A 19,998-nucleotide genomic window follows, 5' to 3' on the forward strand; every position below is an offset into this window, starting at 1 on the left:
TAAAACTAGCTCCTGTCACAGGGTCAGGTACATAAAGGTGTATATTATATACATACATACTACCTGCTCCCATCAGAGCAATCCGTGCCCAGTTATACAGTATAGGCCGAATAGTCGGCAATGTATCTGTTGCACAAATTCTATTCCAGATCCACGATCCCAGGATCACTTTTGCCTCCCCAATTACTATGACCACGCTGGGCTCAGTGGGCATGCTATTTCTATAGACTTATCTCATTGTAAATGTAGGATCGAACAAGTATAAATCCAAACCATCCAATATTGTCCCTATAGACATCAAATCTGCAGTGGATCCTTTGAAATCGGCGTGATCCACTGACAAGAATCCCATGACTATCACTGTTGCTCTGCAGCACTGGTGTCCTGAATTCAGATCTGAGCTACATCTGTACGGAGTTTGTATTTTCTCCCCCTGTTTTCATGGGTTTCCTCCAGGGATGCCAATTTCTTCCTCCGCTCCAAAAGCATACTGATTAATGGTTACTGACTTCTTATAAAACTGTCTCTATTGTGCATGTCTGAGACCGGGAAATAAGGCACTCAGCCCTATTGTGGACAGAGATGGATGTGAGTGATGTACAGCACCGCAGAAAATGTTGGTGCTACATATATCACAAAAACTAATATTGCTTTACCATGTAGGAAAGTCTGCCTGAAATATGGAAGGAGAAAATAGGACCCTTTCTGGCTGATGACTTTTACATTTAATGTATTTGAAAAAAGAAATCAAATAAAAGCAGAAATAAAAGCAAAATAAACCGAGGATAGTTTACCATTTATTTTCCTGCAAACAATAAAGATATAAAAGGAAAAAATGAGGTCATTTGTTTTTTTAAGAATTTCTTGTTCTGGATCAGTGCTGTGTGGATAGAGAATCCTGATTTTAGATTCAGATCACATACCCCTCATGGGTCTCAAGCAGCCCAGCAATAAGCAGGGTTCACAGTCCTAGAAATCAGTTCCCAATGTGCCATTTAATAACCACCTGCATGAAGACCCGCCTCATGTATTGTCTTGTACTAGCTGCTTTATCAAATGGCATTTTTATTAACCCCTTCCCAACCTGCACAGTGGAAATCAAAAGGCATCGAGCTAAGCCGGTTCCATACGTGGCAGGTGGTGGCTTTCTAATCTATTTGCCACCCACCTGGATCAGAGATAATTCTGTTCCTCGATATTTAACCCCTAGGTTGCTTTCACACGGGTGGAAATATTGCACCAGGAAGCACCACAACTGCTGCTATAGAATTCCACATTGAAATCTGCAGGGCTCAGGCCGCCTGCACACAGCCGGGTCGGATACCGCATGCGGGATCCCGCACCGGAATCCGACCCTGTGCCCGGCCGGTGACCCCTGCGTACCTGTCCGGATTCTTCATAACCTGTATTGCGGATGTGCCGGCATGTGCACATGAGCAGTACAGATTATGCGGCGTTGTCGTTAGGCGATGATGCGGAATCAGCGACCTTTCTGCAACGATGATTGCAGAAGGGACGCGGATTGGACGGCTTCCATTGACTTCAAATATGGAATCCACGTTGAAATAGAACATGCTGCTATTTTTCCATCTGCAAGAGGAAAATCCCAATTGATTTCCGCTCGTGTACAGGGAAAAGTGATTTTCAATAGCATGTTTATGGGCAGTATTTGCTGCGGAATCCGGAGTGAGCATACGGCCTTACTGCAGATTTTAATGTCGAAGTTCAGGCAGAGTGAAGTTATTTTTCATTCCTCATCATACTCCGCATGTAGCCCTTTGGCTTTTGGTTCAGAATGTACTGCATGTTGCAGCTAATTCTGCCCATGTGAAAGCATCCTCAGATTCCACGGTCAAGACTACTGCGGCATATAAGTGGTTAGACAGACAGAGGGGGCTCCTTCTGTCACTTGATCACCGCCCACAACACTCAACTAAATCCCTGGGTGTTGAGTGGTTGTCGTGGCCTATTGAGGGCTCTTAATATAAATACACCTGCTTATAATGAATATGCTCTTGTAGACAAGGGGGTTACTCCATGCACAGGATACTAGGTATCCAGCTCCGGCCTCAGCAGCTATTACTGAAACTTCTATCCAGCAGCAGAAAGGAAAAAGTTTCTTTCTTCATAAGATCATATCTATATTTGAGTCATAATGATAAAGCCGACAGTGAGTTGGCGTGAAAAATTCTCGCTTTTAAATGCATGTTTTCCCTGAATATAAGCAAACCTTTAAACCAGCTCTCCCTTTATTCTAATCCTCCCATGACCCTCACACCTCTGTGCAATCCTCATTAGGCCAGGTCACACAACCGTACAGTAATACACTGTGGAAAAATCACAGCGTTTTACCAGTGTAGGGAGCCGAGTATCCTTGCGTACTGTTGCGTTTTTGCATGAACCCCATTAACCCTTTGCAATCCAATTTTGGATTCAGGGTTTCCTAGACAGGTTTCTCTTTCTGCCATTATACAATGACACCATCTGCTGGCTAGAGCCAGTACTGCGGTATGTGACATGCTGGAGAGGCCCCCCGACAACGGAGCTGCCAGTAATATACAGTAAAAAAACCCTGCTGGATGTCTTCTGACATCGGAAGCTGTACAGCCTTCAATCAGAATGTCTTTAGATGTCAGACAGTGGATTGTAAAAGGTTAACAGCGTATTTTACGCACCATATCATGCACCAGCTTCCTGGTTTCTTCTTTTTTTTTTTAACATTCTTCTCATGTTTCCTAGCTGCATGCGCAAAAAAATGCTGTAAATACGCAATGTGATTGCGTATGTAGCCTTCTGAACGCACCCATAAAAAACAATAGGGCTGTACACCTGTAATACACTGTAAAATACAACCTGCTGCATTCTACCTTAAGCGCACAATATACGCAATAAATATACGTAACTGTTAATGGAACAATAAAAATCAATGTACTTTCATTGACGCCATTCACCGCGTATCATGCGTGCGTGCATAATACCCAATTCAAATAAGTTTGTGTGATCTGCGGAATTATAGTAGCAGCAAAGCGGATGAGATTTTATAAATATCATACACAAACTGCGGAAATAATCCGCACAAAGCCTGCGCATAAAATTGACTTGCGGTGCAGATTTAAATTCTGCAGCATGTCAATTTTATTGCTGTCCTCACTGCGAAATTCACCCCCTCTTAATGAGGGGGTGAATTCCGCACAGGAATTCGTGCTGCAAGCTGCACAAAATGGTGCGAGTTCAGAGGCAGGCTTTCCGCGGCTGATTTGTAGCATAATTCCCGCTGCAGACATCCCGCTGGAAATCAGCCCCGTGTGGACCCAGCCTGAGGCAATAATCCCATAGTACATTAAAGCAAGGTATGTAATGGAATATAAATACAGTACATCAAATCAGTGTGTTTATTAAGCCCCTATAATATTGGATATTAAAACCAGTGACACATATACAATAAACTATTGGCTGCCTTCCCTCATGTCCTTGTGGTACATCCAGGTAATACTGAGCATATACTTGTAATGAATTGAAAGTGTTAATAAACCATTTGGAGGTGGAGGTGGAGGAGGAGGAGACCAAGGCTATAAACTTCTCAGCAGAGAAGCCTTCTGGGATTTTACTCTAGATGCCAAAGTCTCAAAAGGGCTAAAATAGTAGGAATAAACACTCTGATTTGATGTATTAATAAAGCATATACCTTGCAGCAGTCTCAAAAGTTGAAGTGCAGAGCATATAGTGTTGTGAGGGTCATGTGACCATCAGCACACAGACACAGCCGGTTTCTAGTGTTTGCTTTTATTCAGAGGAAACATGCCATAAGCAAGAACCACGCTATCTCTGTCTGAAACATGTAGCATTATTAACGTCATGGTGCTATGGCGGCTTATCAATATGCAAATAGAGATTAGGCAAAAATGTGGTGGCCTGACAGCGCCTCTATATGTCTTGACCTGATGGACCTATAATGCCTCACAGATTGTGATAGTTGAAGCAGTCAGAGTGGTGTAGAAAGTGGAAACCCCGTCCCTATGCAGGAACATCAGATGAGAGCGTGCCTGGAATAAAGGCTGGGGAGCCAGGTGAGCCCCCAGACCAAATAACAGTGGAAGTGGAAAGAAAGAAAAAATTCCTGCGCTCAGGGGAACCTCAGGAGAGAACACCTTGTCAAAAGGCCATACGTGGGTATGGTCAAGTGCAATAACTTCTGAAATGAGCTGAAGAGACTTGTCGGTGGTGACTTGAAAAACTGGAGTTTCATTGAACAGGACAAAGTAGTGCAACGCGTTTCGGAGCTTTCACGGCTCCTTTCTCAAGCACAATTATAGAACAGGAGAAGCTGATCGACTGATACATATTTTTATAGGAAAGGATTCAGTAGAACTTGTTATTTAAATCTCTTCCCCTTCTGGGCTTAGAAGTCCAGTGGGCGGTCCTATCAATGATTGACAGCCTTCCATTGTGCATTCAGCCAATCACTGAGTAGAACCACCAACCAGACTTCTGGTTTGAATTAAGAAATTACATGCTGCCTGCAGATTGGTCATTCCAGACTAAAACCTTTTTGAATAATTTAGCCTCTAGCTGGCATATATTACTGTGTGGGCAGATGGGGAAACTGAGATGCACCTAATCTACGAAGCAGTGTGCCCCTCCTCATGCATTAGGTGTGTTGCACGACAACAAGAATAATATTAAAACCAGCATTTGAAATTCTGGTCTTAAATCTTCCCCGTAGTCTTTACTGCAATAACACCACAGCAGGTTTTGAGCCAAAGCCAGAAGTGGCTCCCGCAGGAAGGAGGATGAGTACTTCCTTTATACTTACCATTTCTTCTGAATGCCTTTCTGGCTTTGGCTCAAAAGGGCATGCAAAACTGTCTCTCCCCCTCACTTCCCCCATAAAGCTGTGTGTGAAGCCACCCTAAATACAAAAAAGTCCTTTATTTGGCTATATCAATGAAAAAGTAAAGGTTTTTCAGCTCTTAGAATGCAGGGATGGGGAAAAAAGGAAAGATCGAAAAACAGTTTTGACGGGAAGGGTTTATGTAATGTTCTGTATTTACCTGTCTGTCTATTACCATCTTCCTTCCTGCACCATCTTAACTAAACAATGACTAAATGGGAGGATTCTGACAGTCATTTGTGTGAAGGTCAATACAGAAAACAATCAGCTCATTGTACGCTAGCAAACAATGGCATTGCCAATAGAGTATGGTGAAGTAAAAGGCACTGGGGGAGGAAGTGAGCACAGATGGGTGCTTAGGCCAAAATAATCTAATACTACACTTTGTTTCACCAGGCACCTAGTGGGACAGTTCTGTCATAGTCATGTCTGTGTATAATAGGGTCCAGATGGGAGTTTGGCCTACTTAGACTCTGATACACTTTGACCAAACTGAACAAAGTGTAAACAATTTAAAGAAGATGAAGTAAACCTAAGACGAAGGCCAAAATGCACTATGTTCATGTATATTTATGTCAGTTGATGGATGATCAGCCAAACATAGGCTGAATTTCATTTTTCCCGATAAGAGCATCTGTTCTGATTTGATTTAATGAAAATCCGCTTTTCCTTCAGATAGACGGATGTGATAGACCCAAAGGGATATTGCTTTAGTTCCATCTTCTATGCTGACGTCTGCCTATGTGATGATGCCACTGGCTATCTAACGGAAGAATGTGCCAAGACAGCTGTGATGACGGACAGTTTCATCTCTACCAAGTGAACTGTGAATGTATGCATGCTGTATACATGGCGGGCAGAGGGGCAGGAAAACACAAAGCCAGGATTTCAGAACAAACCAGACTGGTTCTGTGTTTTGTCAGCAACTTAAAGGGTTTTACCGTGACTGAAAGCTATCCCCTATCCCTGATAGGGGGTCTGAATGCTGGGATCCATACCAATCGCAAGAATGGAGCATGTGTTGAAGTTAGGGCAGTAGCGGTTGCACATGCGCACCTCCATTAACTGTAATGGGACCGTCGAAGACAGCCCAACGTTTAAACTTGGCTATCTTTAGCGGTCTCACTAAAATGCACCTCCGCTGCCCTCACTTCAGTATGCGCCAAGGAGACCTTTCTTGCGATTGGTCAGGATCCCATAGGATGGACCCCCACGGATCTGACAGTTCGCCCTTATCCTGTGGATGGGATAGAACTTTCAATCATGGCACAAACCCTTTAAATCTGTGTCCACATGCAGCATATAAAATATTTTAGCAAACTACTATTTAATCCATGGCCAAATCTGCAGTTAAATCTGTTAAATGTGGATTTGGTTATAGATTTCAACCATTACATTGCAATCAGTGAAATTTGTAGAAAAAAATCTATAAGGCAAAACAAATCTGCAATATACATAGAATTCTTAATGGCTTTTTGCACCGTGAATAGGTTTTCTTAAAACTCTGTTTACAGACATTGTACTGTACTTGGTTGTTAAGCCATTCTCCCTGCAGTCACGTTTGCCCTTCCGGCCCAGGCCCCATTTTTGTAAATTTGATAACTATCACTTTATGCAGTAATAACTTTGGAATATTTTTACTTAGGCCGCCTGTCCACGGCTGTGATGGAATATTGCTAGCAATATTCCGCCACGGTGGAGGACGGATGGTAGAATTGACGGGTCTCTACGATGAGCCTATCTGATAGATAAGCTCACCGTGGAGAATCGCAGCAATTGCAGCATGCCACGATTTGAATCCCGCGAGCAGAGAATCACTAGGATTCTCCAATCGTGGACGTCAGGCTGCGCTTTCCATAGTAAGGTCTATGGGAAGCATTCACTGCATTACCCACAGCCAGATTATCACCGCGGTTAACGCAGTGACATATTGCCTCTGGACAGGAGGCATTATCCAAGTTATTCTAAGAATGTTTATTTTCATGATACAATGTACTTTTAGGTTAGCGGTCAATATGTTTGTACTGTGCAGCAGCCTGGAACGGTTGAACTGCAGGCTCAGTCCCATTCACTTGAATTGCAGAGCGGCTGATGTAGTGACAGAGGGACCCCCATTCACCATTTAGATGCTGCAGGACTGGAGTTGTCTCATACGGACAGGTGTCAGTTAGAGATGAGCGAGCATACTCGCTCAGGGCAATTGCTCGAGCGAGCATTGTCCTTAGCGAGTACCTGCCCGCTTGGAAGAAAAGGTTCGGGTGCCGGCGCGGGTGAGCGGTGAGTTACGGGAGTGAGCGGGAGGGGAGAGAGAGAGATCTTCCCTCCGTTCCCCCCTGCTCTCCCCCGCCGCTCCCTGCCCCCCGCCGGCACCCGAACCTTTTCTTCCGAGCGGGCAGGTACTCGCTAAGAGCAATGCTCGCTCGAGCATTTGTCCTTAGCGAGTATGCTCGCTCATCTCTAGTATCAGTGTATAACACAACTGGCACCTACAAGTAATGATGCCTGCACAACTCCTGAGCCATCGTCACAACTGTGCCATAATAGTATGGTGTCTCACATGAACTACACAGCAGCCATGACATGAGATATATATATGGAAAAGTTAGACAGCTAGTAATACGAAAAAATGTTAATAAAAATTAAAAAATGTTACAAGAAAAAATATATACTTAAAAATAATAATAGAATTGTTTATTCTGCTAATACCATTTCATGCATTCCCAATACTAGTTATTAGTATTATTTATAGTACCAGTGTTTCTTAGCCACTTACTAATGTAATAATAAATAGTGAAAGGGATTGTTTCAACAATGGACAACAGTTGACGATTAGATGAAGGCTGGACTGGTGTTGGCGGCATTAGCACTTGAGATGACATGATATCACGTTCAGGAGATGTGAAGATAGTGGGGAAGGACTATGCTTCAATGTTGTTGGCTAATATACACTGCTAGCTATGTATGTGAACATTTGTGAAGTGTCATTTATTGGAGTCTCCACACAGCTGTGCAGCTGTTCCACAACCAGTTACAAACTGCCAGACTGAGTACTGCTGTATCCATAGCAACTGAGGCTGCAAGTGGTTTTGGGGGATGTAGTCCACCCATAATCCCTCATTTAGTGCACAAGGATAAAGGACCTGTGACGACGTCACAATCATGTGATCAGGGGTGGAGCTAAGAGCTGGTAACTGATTACATGATGGTGACATCATCACAGGCAAAGGCGTAACTTGAAGCTCCTGGGTCCCAATGCAAAACCTGTAACAGGGCCCCCTAAGGCTCCTGGACCCAGGTGTAACTGCATCCCCTGCATTCCTTATAGTTACGCCCCTGATCACAGGTGATTTCAGCACACGACTGCTGTCAGGCTCTGCATGTAACTCACACAACGCGCAGAACAACCTACGCTATTACTCTGAGCTTAGAAGTCTGGGGAATACAATAAAATGCCAAGCTTGGAATGTTTTCTGGATTACTGCAAGGGAGTGCAATTGATTATTATATCAGAACTCTAAGTAAAAAAAAAGTCTTGTTGCTCACCCCCTCGCTCTCCACAGCCTGCCGATCAGGCTCCAGCAAGAAATCGTTCACAGGTGCAGCTACACCGCCCAGACCCAAGCGGCAGTAGAGAAGCAATAAATCCAAGGAAAACGGCTGATCTGTCTTGCTTTATTAATGCAGTGCCTTTACATATCCAGCTTTAAAAACAAGGAAGCATTTCCGTTCTCATCAGAACCTTGATCACCTCATAGTGACTACATACGTAACTTCCTTAATAAATATGTGCAATTAAAATCAACCAAACAGCTAGTTAATAACACCCTCTATCCTGGACTCTGTAGCAATGATACATTTCATTAGTGCATACATGATCTTATTATTTTGTTTCTTATGATCTGTATATATACAATGTAAAATAATACAATCATATAGGTAAATATATACATATTCTCTCACAAAATTGAAGTTTATTATATGTAATATGTTGTATATACTATGCACTAATGAAATGTATCATTGCTACAGAGTCCAGGATATAAGGTGTTAATAACCAGCTGTTTTGTTGATTTTAATTGCACATATTTATTAAAGGAAGTTACCATAAGTATGTAGTCACTACAAGGTGATCAAGGTTCTGACGAGAACTGAAACGAGTCCTTGTTTTTAAGAAGGCACTGCACTAATAAAGCAAGACATATCCTTTTTTCACTTTAGAGGGGGAAGGAATTAACACGAATGTATATCGGCTCGGTTTTCACGCCGAGCCGATATACGTCGTCCTCATCTGCGGGGGGGGGGGGGGTGTAAGAGCCAGGAGCAGGAACTGAGCTCCCGCCCCCTCTCTGCCTCCTCTCCACCCCTCTGCACTATTTGCAATGGGGAGAGGCGGGACGGGGGCGGGCTAATTATCGGAACTTAGCCCCGCCCCGTCCTGCTTCCTTTCATTGCAAATAGTGCAGAGGGGCGGAAAGGAGGCAAAGAGGGGGCGGGAGTTCAGTTCCTGCTCCTGGCTCTTCCATCCCCCCCCCCTTCAGAAGAGGACGACGTATATCGACTCGGCGTGAAAACCGAGCCGATATACGTTCGTGTGAATGCACCCTCCGTCAGCCATTTTTCTTGGATATAATAATCACATTGTCAATTTGGGTCTTACCTATCCATACAGTAGTTCAGGGTAAATTTTCATGGTAACAGATTACCTTTAAAAATATAGATTGCAATGTTTAAATCCAATACAGACAATCCTAATTTTGCTGTTGGACAGTCTGGCTGTATCTATACATGCAGTGTTCCTCCCAAAATAAGACCTACTCCTAAAATAAGCCCTAGCTACACTGCATTTAAAAAAAGCAATACATTACCTAGCAGGCGCTGTCCAGGTCCCTCCCACTGGTCTCTGGAGTTCGGGCAGGCTTGCTTGTAGTCCTCAACCGCCGACAGAAGATTACTTGCTGGGAACTGGGTTCGTAAACCCTGCCTCCGATTTGATTCTCGAGTATCACGGCTGAGCCAATCAATGCAGTGCTTGATGAACCAATGTGATAGCTGTGATTAGTTCTTGAGTGCCACAGCTCAACCATTAAGAGCCTTGGAGGCAAGGTTTACGAGCCCCATTACCAGGAAGCGGTCTTCTGTCGCCGGCTGAGAACTGCAAGCAAGCCTGCCGGAACTCCGGAGACCAGCGAGAGGGACCTGGACAGCGCCTGTTAGGTGAGTATAAGAAAATTCCTTGAAAATAAGACCCTGTGCCTCTTTTAGGCCAAAAATTATTATATGACAGGGTCTCATTTTTTAAGGAAAACCCGGTAATAGATTGTTTGCGGTTACCATCATTTTATCATCCTTTATCAAATGTGTAACCTGCTTTGCTTTTATGTGGCTTGACACCGCATCAGAATTCCTTCCCATGTTGTGTTTTTTATGCATTTCATTTGCACTTACAATAAATTAGTTTGAAAGAATCAATCAGCCTATAATCAATAAAGTTAGCAGTCACCTGATCATGTACTGGTGGCAGTACTGATGTGAGTAGTATAGAACCGATCAGTCAGTCCTCGTTGGCAGTAAAAAAAGCACAGAACTAGTTGCTGGCTTCATATTAACATGCTAAACTGAAATTTGCAGACTTGGCAAGATTCCTCAAGCTACTGTGTGAAAAAGTTGGCATATACTACAAGGAACAATGCCATATATTTTCCCATCCTATAACTGGCAGGCTACATTGACAATAGCACACTGTCGCTTTTCCAAACACATCAATACAAAAAAAGACATCAGTGAGAACCAAAATAAAATAGACACTGCATTAAAATAGTAATAGTCTAGGGCAGACAGTTCTGACAGCAGCTGCGCTGTACTATTCCAGTACAGGAACAGGTCCACCCCTGCAGAGAGGATGAAGCTGTGCCTGGTAGATAATGAAGGGGGCGCCGTGCATAAGTGCCACGGTCCTCTTTAGGGCTTATTCACCTGGCTGAGGCTCTGTGGAGTTCATGAAGGTTGATGCCAAAAACATTGGAAAGCACATGGTGACAATTCAGGTACTGTGCGATGTTCACTGATTCCCACAGACTCCATGCAATATTTTTGTGTTAAAACTGATGAGAATAGGGCGTCCTGCGATTTTTATTTTTTTTTCCCCCCCACATCTCAGTACTACATTATGGGACGATGTACTGTCCGAGTCTACAACAGAGTACTATAGAATAAAACCACCATATGAATGGGCCTAGACAGCTGATCAGCTGGGTTAGGGTTAGGGGATAGTTTTTGGCCAACAAAATTGATCTTTAAGGCTGCTTTCACACAGGCAATAAAATCAGGCGATTTTCTTGTGATGCAAATCCCATGTATGTGATGCCCATGCTTTCCAATGGGTTCCATCATATTAGCGATGCTTTGTAGGCTGCTACATTGCGAGAAAAAAAATTGTGGCATGCTCTATACAGCTGCGATTTGAGATGCAGTCTTGTAGCCCACGTTTCCTTATGGAGCCTTCCTTTGTGTTACATCGTACAAATCATTGTTTTAATCCGGTGCGATGCAACTTTTACAGTAGGAAGTCCTATTGTATGTCCTTAAAATAAGCTCCAGCTGCATAAAAAAAAGACTATGAAGGGCTGTGATTGGCTGAGCCGCAGCACATGAGAACCAATCAGAGCCAGTGCTTCCTGGAGGCAGGATTTTTGAACCCCCTGACCAGGAAGCGGTGGCTGAAGACTACAAACAAGTGCTGCGAAACGGCCCCCCCCCCCCAAATCTTGGTAAAAGAGTGCCGTAAGAAAACATCATTTTTGCAAAAGGGTTTAAAAACTTTGCATCATTTCTCTTCTGCGGCTTCTACATATACACAAGGCAGTCTAAATTTCAGTAGATCCCTCAGTGAGGCTGAACTGACTGCCTATAGGAACAAGCAGGAGAGGGGAGATAAGGAATGAAAACTGAAGGTACTTTTACTCAGCTTTGACAGGACAACTGGCTTGAGCTCTCACACTGAATAGAGGGGGAGCGTGACGGAAATATCTTCCATCCGCCTGACGCCATTCAGAGTAAACAAGCAATTCATAGATGGACTGTTTAAATGGGCAGACAATTGAGTGGTTTTTAGGTTAACTAAAAAGTGGGCAACTCCGACAAGTGATTTTTGGTAAAAACGCCTCCCATCACTTCTGTGAAGTAGCGATTCTCTGGTGCGTTAGAGGATCGGCACGGGTTTCCCAGTGATTTCAAAAGGAAACCTTGCCTGGCATGGCATGCAATGTCTCTTACTGTCGCATTGAAAACAATAAGAAACATGAAAAGATAGGCCATGCCACGATTTTTTTTCCCCGCACCGCATCACTCTAAATTCCGGCAAAATTCTCGGCCATGTGAAACTAGCCTTACTGAGCAACTCTCTGTTCTGGCCTTTAAAAGAGGGTCCCAAGCATTGGACCCTTCGCTCTGATGTTTAGATGCCCTAACAGAACATATGAACAGTGATTGTGCTCTTGGCACAACACCTTTAAATGGGGGTCTTAGGATTTTCAGCATAAAGCCAACTCCACTAAAATTAAGTACTCTGACTCTCTTTGGTTCTCGGTAGTAATACTAATACAGATTTTCAATTTCACCCCCACAGCAGAAGTAAACCAGATCAAATTTCACTATGCACCCTAAGGGCTTATTCACATGAACACATTTGCACTGCGTATTGCACATGCAAAATTTGCGCGTGCAATGAATAGAACCCACTGATTTCAATGGGTAAATGCACCCTTATGACTAATGCCCAAGGAAGAGAGTACAATGACCCTACACTTCTACAGACCACAATTAGGGCTAGAAGCAAAAAGAGGGTAGGAAAATAAAAAAGCAGCATAACCAGCAGTCCACCATCAGGACTGCTGGTTATGTTGCTTTTTTATTTTCTTTAGCTATGTGGGCAGGGTCATTACACTCTCCTCATGCAAACTATAGGCATGAGGAGAGTGTAGGCAGGGTAATCCTATCCTCTCTTTGCTGCTAGCCCTGATTGAGGGCTGTAGAAGTGTAGGGTCATTGTACGCTCTTCTTTCAGTTGTACCTTGGCTATATAGGCATGGTCATCTTTACCCTCTTTTTGTTGCTCGCCCTTAGTGTTCAGAAGTGGGTATGTGCTGGGTTTACATTCTTAAGGGTGAAATCATATTGGAGTCCTGATAGGGACTGATAGACTTTTTCCATGATCGAATAAACGAGATAGTAAACTAGTCTTTATTCTGTCAAGAGGCTGGGATGGGGGATCTGGATATTTGGGATCGGGAAAACATTCTTAATAGTTTCATTTGAAACATCCCATCCAAAGATGGTCATACCCAATAAATAAATGTCAGCATATCCAGGGCACCTAATGTGTGTGGGCAGCTGGTTCTCAATGTCTTTCTCAGGGGCAACACTGAAATCCAACATGCTCGATTCTTTTGCTTAATTTACACGGGACGACTGTCGGATAAACGACTGCATGAGCGCGGAACCGCTAGTGGTTGGCACTCGTGCAGAGCGTTTAGACAGGCAGATCACCGCTATTGCCGGCTTCTTACTCAGTGCTTCACATTCTATCTGAAGACGCTGCGTGAGAAGCATTTAGACGCAGCGAGTAGTCAGCGATCCAGCAATGATTTTTATTCTGACTGAAAGTGAGCGACAATCGAATAGTAAACTATGTTTTGCATTTAGAACGAATTTTGTGCGATAATCGTCCCGTGTCAATTACTCTTTCGTTTTGATGGAGGTAAGTGCAGTTTATCCTCCAATTCTTATGGCACTTAACCTATTTTTACCCCTTTTCTTCAAGCTCTAATGTATTAGATTGCACCTAGTTTGCACACTTCATTGACCTCTGCGAAAAAGGCGTCTAAATTCCCTGCATAAAGTAGCTTCCTCACTCAATAATATCCCAGAACTCGGTGCACGTTTTCAATAATATATTCCGTTAGGTTGTGTTTAATACAACTCTGTGCCCCTTGGATTAGAAAAGATTAGGCACCACTGTTGTAGAGGGAGTGGGAAGAGAAGGCTTACCTACAAATACATTGTAGACTTGGAAACTGTGATTAGCTTCATGAAAGCTAATATAGCAGAAAGCTAGCACATTCTTGCAAAGACATACGACCGGGTCCTCTAGCGAACAGGGCCGCCCGGGCCCCCGCTATATACCGTTTCACTGCTGTGGCTCGGCAATGTATGGCACTCAGGGAGGGAAGGGCCATTTCCCGGGGAGCCAGCAGCCAATTACAGGCTGCAAACTCAAACCCCCCAGCGCTCGCTCCTCCCTTCCACTGAGACTGCAGTTGTGATTGGTCACAGCTGCAGTCTGTCAGTGCACTGCTCGCTGTGTGATTGGTCTGGCCGGTGGAGCACTGACAGTGCTCGGGAGCAGAAAAGGAGTACATGTGGTGCAACTAGATAGGTACCGCATGTAATCTTGTATTAATAGCTGGTATAAGTTATACCAGCTATACACAATCATATAGAGGAGATATCCAGGTTATATCAGCATGGTCCATATCACCATATACAGGGGAGGTACATCTGCTATATATAGTGATATAGACCATACTAGTTGTTATGGAATATAAATAGAGATGAGCGAACGTGCTCGGCCCCGCCCCTTTTTCGCCCGAATACCGCGATTTTCGAGTACTTCACTACTCGGGTGAAAAGTACTCGGGTGCGCCGGGGGGCGGGGAGAGGCGTGGCGGCGTGGGGGGTAGCAGCGGGGAACAGGGGGGAGCCCTCTCTCTCTCCCTCTCCCCCCCACTCCCCGCTGCAACCCCCCGCGCCGCCACGGCGACCCCCGAATTTTTTCGCCCGAGTACGGAAGTACTCGAAAATCGCGGTATTCGGGCGAAAAAGGGGCGGGGCCGAGCACGTTCGCTCATCTCTAAATATAAACTGTTAAGTTTCAGAATGCAATAAGTGTTTGTTTCTTACCTTGTATTGGACTATTGACCCTTAAATAGAAGACTAAAACCTTACTTTGTAGTGCCGGTAATGAGGATTTTAAGATAGTTGGTCAACAGAAAAGGTAAATAAGGCTAAGCCATGTTAACAGAGAAGGCACACAGCTATAGCAGAAATAGTGTCTAGAGCAATAACAATTTCCTGAGTGTAGTGATTTCCATGTCTGAGACGAGCCTTAAGAGCTTTGAGACTATTTGGTAGATGTCAATAAGCCTTATGATCAATAAGCTTTGTCACCTATGTAACACTAATCTTTGTACCAAGTAACTTTTGAATACGTCCTCTTCTTTCTGTATAAGAGTTGGCAATGTTGATAATAAAGTAGAATTCATTGAGTTCTCATGGTGAAGTGTCTTGACATAACATGGAGTGATTTAATGCTATTGATAGACAATTGCTAGCAAATCTTCTCATCATGGGCATCCATATCTACCAATTTGGCACCTGGCAACGAGGTCATCAGATCAGTATCGGTGTGGTCCGATAACACTGGTATAACCTTGATATGTCCTGTATATAATTATGTATGTACTACTGGTATAAGTTATATATCTCCTATATATAGCGATATGGACCTTGCTGGTTTATCACTATATACAGGGAGATTTATAACTTATACCACCTGTACATATATATTCAGATACAGGAGACACCCAGGTTATACCAGCATGGATGGTTCATATTACTATATACAGAATGTATAACTTAATCCAGGCAGTAGATTTATAATTCTATACAGGAGATACCCAGGTTATACCAGCATGGTCCATATCACTATATAACAGGAGATATCTATGTAAGGGCGAGCACCCACTGGCGTTTGCGTTTTCCGCGGGAAAAAAACGCAGCGTTTTCGCCGCGTTCCCCGCGGTTTTTCCGCCCGTTTTCCGCGGCGTTTTCGCGGCGTTTTCGCGGCTTTTCCATTAATTTCCATGGAGAAAAATAAGGACACATATGCAACTGACAGTTCCTATGTTAAAAACGCAAACGCAACGCAAAAAAAACGCCAGTGGACAGGAACACATGTTATCTCTATGCCTGTGCAGGAAAAACGCAAAACGCAAAACGCAAAACGCAGGTAAAAAAACGCCAGTGGGTGCTCGCCCTAAGGAAGATTTCATTAGGGATCACACTTTTCTGCTCTATTCGGGGAGCATGGAAAGGGGAATGCCCGTGGCCAAATGACTGTCTCTGGCCAGAACTGAACAGCGTTGCACGGACCCCATTGATCATAATCGGGGCTGTCTGCTTTCTGCCCAGCTTTTGAACAGAAGAAAAAGCGCTGCATGCAGTGCTTTTTCTTCCAGAATTTTGAGCCGGATCATTGACGGAACCTCCGACCAGACATGAAAACTGGCCTTACACCAGCATGATCGATATCACTGTTTACAGGAGATGTACATACATCTCCCAGTATATAGTGATATCAACCATGTATATAGTGTATATGTATGGACCATGCTAGTATAACCTGGGTATCTACTGTATATAATTATATATGTACCGCTGGTATAAGTTATGCATCTTTCTGTATGTAGTGATAAAGACCATGCTGGTATAACCTGGGTATCTCCTATATATGTACAGATGGTATAAGTTATACATCTCCTGCATTTAGGGATATGGAGCATCTCCTATAGATAATTGCACACTATTAAAAAATGCATCAAACCCTGCATGCCGTTAAAAAAAAAAAAAGACATACAAAAAACATGTACTGCTTAGGCCTCGTTCACACGGGCTACAAAATTATTACAATAAAACACGTGTATGGTTTCCAATGGGTTCTTTCAGGCTACAGAACATAGTGATGATTTTGTAACCCGTGTGAATGAGGCCTATAATCCACATGTGGTTTTAATAGTGTAGGCAGTTTTTTAAAAACGTATATGGTTTTTGAATACTGCATGCAGTTTCTTGATGTGTTATTTTAATTGTGGTTCAACAATGAAACAAAAAACATGAACGGAGTCGTAAGCATAAAATGCTACGTGTGCCACGCAGCATTTTACCGCTGTGCAGCCACCGATGACCTGTCCTATTGCCGCATATGGCAGCAAAATTGTTCTGCGCATGACAACGTATCTCACGCACGCTGTCATGCGCAGTCCATAAGTTTATTTTTTTTATATTCCCCGCGCCGTTGCAATGTAATTTCGTATGGGCAGCGTTGATTACGTGCCCATAGAGAACAATAGTCTCTTTCGCGTGTAATACGCTTCAAAATAAAACATGCTTCTTTCTTTTTTGCCCTCACGTATTACGCAATTCCTACTTGCAAATGTGAGCAGAACTGCGTATGACAATGTATTTAATTGCCCGCCGCCGATCCCGTTGAAGACAATGGGTGATCTCACAAAAGAAAGGACATGCTGAGATTTTTTTTCTATGCATAGCATTGCAAAGTAGTGCCATGCTGGGAAACATCGCAAATGTAAATGAACCCATTTTATATTTGCTTAGCGAACATCACATAAACCTATTGTATTTATGGCTCATGCCCATGGCTGTGACGGACTCCGCCAGCGGAATATTGCAGCAGAGTCCACCACGGCGCCCCCCAAAAAACCCATACTTACCACTCTGGATCCGCCGCATGCGTTCCGCATGGAGGGTCGGCGCGCATGCGCAGTACAACGCATGATGGCTGGTGGGACTGCGTATTAACACGATACTTCCGCTGTACTACAGCAGAAGGAAGTTTAGCATGACAGCTGGCTTCAACTGACAACAATGGAAAGCGGATGCGAGTATTCCCGCGGCATTTAGAACATGCCGCGGTTTATTTCACGCTGCAGAATTCCGCAGTGTGAACATTGAGCTATTAGGTTTAATAGAAATGCAGCCGTGGGCATTAGCCCTTAAACATGCACACAAACAGTTGGCAATCACAGATAGTGCTTTCAAAACTATTCCATAGCAGTAATAGGAGAAAATTTATCAAGGGTTTTGCGCCAGTTTTCTGAAAATTTTTTTGTGATTTAATGCAATTTTTGCAACTCTTTAAAACACACGGCACCATGAAGTAAGTTAAAGTAGAATGTATGTAGAAGTGCTCCAACACCAAACTTTAGCAATCCATGCAGCTCAATGTTGCATGGACAGCTGCTGGTAATCAGTCCATAAATACATACAAAGAGAACATAGTCCAGCACTTGGACTTCAGCTGTGGGAACCAGGTAGTGGATGAGTATTACAAAAAATGCCCCCCACCCCTCCTGTCACCTACCCTAAGGCCTCATGTCCACTGGGTAAATTGATTTAGTAAATCTGCGCGGGTGTCCCGCACGTGTGAACTGCGCCCATAGGGATGCATTGGACACCCGCAGGTAAGTAAATACCTGTGGATGTCCTTTTTTTCCTGCCGCGTGGATCGCACATGCGGGAAATCACCTGCAGCATGCTGCATTTTCTGCGGGTTTCAAGAACGGACGGCTCCCGCAGGATTCCCTTGAGGCCTATGGAAGCCGTCCGGATCCGCGGCACACCTGCAGCTGAATTTCTGCTCTACCGCGGGAGAGCAGGAGTTAAAAAAAAGGAAAAAGAGTACACAGCGCATGAGCGCGGCACGCTGCCAAGCACATCCGCCGGGCAGAAGGAAAGAAGATCCGTCCGCGACGGACGGGAACCCGCAGCGTCCGGACAGGTGAGTAAAATCAATTTATAGGCCTCATGTCCGCGTAGAGAATCCGCGCAGGCCCGAATTTCCTAGTGGACATGAGGCCTAACAGAACCGTAAATGTATATTAACCCTTTCTAATCCACTGTCTGACCTTTGAAGACATTATGATTTAAGGCTGTACAGCTCCGATGTTGGAAGACGTCCGTCGGGGTTCTCTTACTGTATATTGCCAGCCTCTCTGCTGTTTGAGCCTATTCAATGTGTCACCTCATGCAGTACTGGCTTTAGCCAGCATATAGCGCCATTGTATAATGGCAGAAAAACAGTAAGGCCTCATGTCCATGGGGAAAATCAGGCCCGCTACGGATTCTCCATGGAGAATCCGTAGCGGGTCCCTCCTGCCCCGCGGACATGAGCGCTTAAAATAAGAATTAACTCACCTCTCGCCTGCTCCGTATCTTCCCTTCGCCGCGGCTTCATCTTCTCTCCGACGCGGCCGGATCTTCTTTCTTCGGCCCGGCGGATACGCAGAGCACGCCGGTTGCGTGCCCCGCGCATGCGCCGGCCCGAAGAAAAAAAGATACGGCCGCGACTGAGAGAAGATGAAGCCGCGGCGAAGGGAAGATCCAGAGCAGGTGAGTAAATTCCGATTTTGGTCTCCCGCAGATCCGGACGGCTTCCATAGGCTTCAATAGAAGCCCGCGGGAGCCGTCCCCGCGGGAGACCCGCACGAAAATGGAGCATGTCCAGATTTTTTCATGCTCCATTTTAAAAAAAATCACTTTTATTGACCATCCGCGGGTATTTATCTACCCGCGGGTGGTCAATGCATCCCTATGGGGTGCGGATCCGCGGGCGGGAGAAGAGTTAAAATCCGCTGCGGATTTTAATTCTTCTTTTGCCCGTGGACACGAGGCCTAAGCCCCCTAGGAAAACCAGGATACAAATTGGATTGGAAAGGGTTAAGAGAAGAATATAATCCAGCACCTATAATAAAATTATTTCTAAATCCCAAATGACTAAACGTAGATGCGGTTCAAGCCACAAGCCTCACTTGTTCACTGCATAAAATGAAATGAACACACAGTTCCATTTAAAACCTGCAAGACAGATCCTGAGGTGCTAAATCATATATGGGTGTAGCCCAAACAATGGAGCAAAACCAAACTGTCTTCAGCTGCTATGAGTAAACAATGTACTCATTGTGTTTGGAAAGCTAAACACTTACCTCCCCTCATGTCATCCAGGCGCTCAACTAAACAATTCCCATTCAAATGGAATAAATTTTGAATTGCCCAACGACTACTTTTATGTTGGCTAAAAGCCAGCCATAAACAATCAGTGAGCACACCGTGCACGACTGCCCGCGTTTACATGTAACAATTATCATGCAGATTCATTCGTCTGAAGGAGGCAGAGAGGGGGCGGGAGCTCAGAGCACTGCTCCCGGCTCTTCCAGCCTCCTCCCCCTGCAGAGAGACGCCGTATATCGGCTGGG

At 44.3% G+C, this 19,998-nt stretch overlaps 1 protein-coding gene across 2 annotated transcripts in view; it reads right to left on the minus strand.

The window, feature by feature from the left end:
- Window positions 1–19,998, minus strand: part of LOC136627942 (catechol O-methyltransferase-like) — a 63,721-nt gene that overhangs the window by 37,116 nt on the left and 6,607 nt on the right. The window contains exon 1 of one of the 2 annotated variants that reach the window (XM_066603478.1): window positions 8,435–8,565. The exons of the other annotated variant lie outside the window; for it this stretch is intronic. The gene's annotated coding sequence lies outside the window, so the exon portion shown is untranslated. Of the gene's footprint in view, window positions 1–8,434; window positions 8,566–19,998 lie in introns of those variants that run through there. 2 annotated transcript variants of the gene reach the window in all.

Source organism: Eleutherodactylus coqui, chromosome 5 (assembly GCF_035609145.1).
Source record: "Eleutherodactylus coqui strain aEleCoq1 chromosome 5, aEleCoq1.hap1, whole genome shotgun sequence".
Classification (NCBI taxonomy): Eukaryota; Metazoa; Chordata; class Amphibia; order Anura; family Eleutherodactylidae; genus Eleutherodactylus; species Eleutherodactylus coqui.